Consider the following 3,820-nt stretch of genomic DNA (forward strand, 5'->3'; position numbering starts at 1 on the left):
GCACCGTATCCTTTCAAATCATTAAGTGATTTGTCGGAAGGAAGTGAATCGAGAGAAGCAACGTGTGTTATGACCGATAACGGCGAAAGAAAACTGAGTATTTGTAAAGGAAGTGGGGGTGTGCCAGAAACAAATAAATCGAATGTAAAGAAACTATTGTAAATGCAGCATGGGTGTTGAAACAAAAAAAGTTATAGAAAACGTGAGAGGTTTTGATCAAAAACAAAAGAGTTAATTATGTGTTAGAGGCAGGCTTTGCAAATTGGTAGGAAAATAATATGAAGGTTTAATTATTTTTGTTAATTGTGTTTTGGTTGAATTTTTGTCCTCAAAGCAGCAATTCTGAAGCATTGGTCTCGGAGGAGCATGCTGTATGACATGTAATTCTGCAAATAAAAAAATAATTTCACACTTCACTGTTCTATAATCACAATCTCCAAGTTTAACCATGAATTTGTAATTTATTTTTTCACCACCTGTTGACAGCGACGGCAAACTGACTATTTTATTGCCTTTAAGAAGTTGATGGTGATAAGCTGTTTTATGGAGGGTTCCAGTCCGTGTGGTGTAGGTACAGAAACAGTTGTGAGAGAGGGAGTTCCAGGATTTTGATATATTGAAAGTGAAGTGACGGCGATATATTTCAAAACCAGGATGCTGTGAAATTTGGTGGGGGAGCTGATGTTGATGGCGCTTCTAAGTGTTGTCCATGTTCTTCTAGATGATAGAGGACAAGATCTTGGAAGGGTCTGTGAAAGGAACATTATTGAGTTGCTGCAGTGCATTTAGTAGATAGTGCACATTTCAACTACAAAACATTTGTGGTGGTAGGAGTGGATGTTTATGGATGTGGTGTCAATCAAGTGGGTTGTTTTGTACTGGATGGTGTCAAATTTCTTGAATGCAGTTGGAGCTGCACTCAGCCAGGTAAATGGTGATTATTATTTGTCCACAATAGGGCCTCAATTGGCAGCAACAATGGGAAAGCAATCTGGGAAGAACTGGGAAGGCAATAGAAACAAGTTTTCATCAGGGCTGCAGCATCAGAGATAATTCATTCTATTAGCCTATCGAAGAGAAATTTCTAGTTGGGTGATTGGGTACACTGTAAAAGAGAGCATCATTGAGAATGGAAAGGTTTTGGTGATGAAACATATCTTGATGACAACACCGTACATGCCAAAAATAACAATTACAACTAATTGGAATGAATTACACAATCAATGGTTCTGAGCAGTTGATACAAGCATCAAGATCGAGGGTTGGATTTTCCCATCGGAAACTGAAAACAAGAGGTAGGACCAATCCTGCAGTATGTTCCTGTCTCCCTTAGCACACTGCCTTCAAGTGCAATTTTCATGTGGCCAGGGTCTTAAACAGTCTCGATTCAAGCCTGCTGGCCAGTTAGTGGTCTGGAGAGTGGTGGGTGGGAATGGAGAAGGACATCAGGGAACTAGGTCACATTCTGGCCTGAATCATGAGTTGTTGTGCACACTGTAATGTCCATGGATTTTTAAAAGAAAAATGAAATGTTCAAAGTAGCCAGGCTAATTTGAGAGGTGGAAACTGTGAAAGGGTAGGGAATGGATGTCAAAATATCATTACTATTTTTCTTTAACTATTCATATTTTTTCATTAAATTAAACTGTTTCAGCATTCCTATCCCTGTTCCAGAAGCTGACGCTCACCAAGGTCCTAATGGCTGCTTATCCCCATGAACATCTGTGAAATCAGAAATGAGATCTTGACATACTCCATAAATCCAGTTTCTGACATGGCAACTTTCCTGCTCTCTCCCCATCTTTGGGAAAGTCAGCTGAATGGAGAGTAAGAGAGGACAGACTAGCCTATAGGCTGACTGACTGTGTCACTTTATTTAGTTAATTAGCCACTAACCCAACCATTGTGCCACAAATGGTCATGTTTATTTTGAGATGAAATAGGTCAAGGACTGAATGTGGTGATGGGAATACTCATGACACTCATAGTAGGGCTATCACACCCACTAAACAATTTCTTCACTGGACACATATAAGACATCTGTTCCAAAGGTTTTTTTTTGGTGAGATCTGTTTTACTGAAAAAGACATGTTCAACTACTAGGAGATTGCAATTATTTATTGGTATTTCAACCATTCAGGTATCTTCATGATTATAGATGGGTAACACAGTGGAATTTGAGAACATTGTCATTGACGAGATAAGAACATAATTTGACTTTTGGAGCCTGGCCTATTATTCAAGTGTTAAGCAAAGTGGAGCAACATTATATGAATAGTTCTCTTTAGAGGTTGATTTGTCCATCCTGATTTACAGACAGAAAGCATTACAATCTAAAGAGAAATGATAGATTTGTGATGCAATGTGGCAAACATCTTCAGAGATATTATTCTGTTCAGTGGAATACTGAAGATCATATACACACAGTGTTATGTGGATGATCACTCATTATGGAAGAATGGAGGCTTGAGAGGTGAGAAAAATTATTAATTGACTTTGCTCCATTATAATAAATTCTTATAGAAGAAATCTTAAATGTTAATGGATGGTTACCAATCATAAACTGTTAGTTTTATGAAAAGCTGACAGCACAAAGAGCTAATGAAACATAATGCTTCATAAAGGTTATAGAGGCCTTTAATTTTTTGACATTTTGGTCATTTACTATTTCTGTTACTTTTAAGAGAGGAAAGAATTTTGATTGTATTGATTATAATTCAAGTGGAAGTTATTTAGGTCTCAGCTGGGTTCATATTTTTTATATGCAGTGCTTGTTTAAGAAACACATACTAAAATTGGAATAATATAGAAAAGACTAGCATGGTCCATGTGCAAGGATGATATTCAGGTTTGTGAGAAGGTCCATACAAATAAAAGGGTGCAGTGGTAGAGCCCTGACCTCTGGGTCAGAAGGTTCAAGTGTTTGCCAGAGGAGTGTCATGACATACCCAAACAGATGGATAAAAATATGTATTTATTATATGTAATAATATATAAAATGATTCTGATTGTGTTGTTTCTCTTGGTGTGGGATATATATCTTTGTAAATAAAAACTGATAAATAAATAAAGACATTCTTTATTTATTCTGTCATTCTTTGCCTATGAGTTTTGACAGTTCTACTGAAAGGTACAAAATGCTGTAACTTGTTACAGGAATGCCATGTTCTGGAAGAAATGTAAGCAACATGCAGTGAGAATGCGGTCACCACAGTCCTTATTATGGCAAGTTCCTGAGAGAACTTTGCCTGTGTTAGAGAGTTAATGGCTAGGTTGCTTTGTAGCTCTCCTGGAGCCTCAGGAAATATGGGAATGTTTGCTCACTTTTTCTTGAAATGGTCATTTTCTAAGAGACAGCTCTCCTAGTTGGTGGGTGCGCAAGTAAACACTGTCTACAGGATGGGTTATGTTTGATGACCTTGATAACCTGTACTCACTGATCATTTATATGTTTGTGCAGACTGTGTATTGTATCTGGACCCTGTCTGGTACCTGTCTGTAGCTGAACCCAGTAACAATTTTGAGATTGCATTCCCCTGCACTAGAACTCAACATTTTATTTTTCTGTTCATTGCTATGATTTGTACATAAATCAGACCACACAAAGTTCATTCATTTTCCTTCCATGTTCATTTAAAGATATTGAAGTTCTCATATTTAAGTTATTGTAATAAATCATTGGAATATAGGGAAATGACAGGCATGAAAAAATGTTGTTGTCTCTCCAGCCTGTTCCATGTATTTACAATGGTTTAATCAGCACAAAATACAAATTTCAACCAAAATAGTTTTAAAAATATGGGAGAGTCAATAAAATAGG

The 3,820-nt window shown here is 37.0% G+C and overlaps 1 non-coding gene across 1 annotated transcript; it reads left to right on the forward strand.

Moving 5' to 3' along the window:
- The first annotated feature begins 2,769 nt into the window (after window positions 1-2,769).
- Window positions 2,770-2,872, forward strand: LOC140453543 (U6 spliceosomal RNA). The gene has a single exon (XR_011952427.1). It is a non-coding gene; the product is annotated as a U6 spliceosomal RNA (small nuclear RNA).
- Window positions 2,873-3,820: the final 948 nt, after the last annotated feature.

This window comes from Chiloscyllium punctatum, chromosome 2, assembly GCF_047496795.1.
Source record: "Chiloscyllium punctatum isolate Juve2018m chromosome 2, sChiPun1.3, whole genome shotgun sequence".
NCBI lineage: Eukaryota > Metazoa > Chordata > Chondrichthyes > Orectolobiformes > Hemiscylliidae > Chiloscyllium > Chiloscyllium punctatum.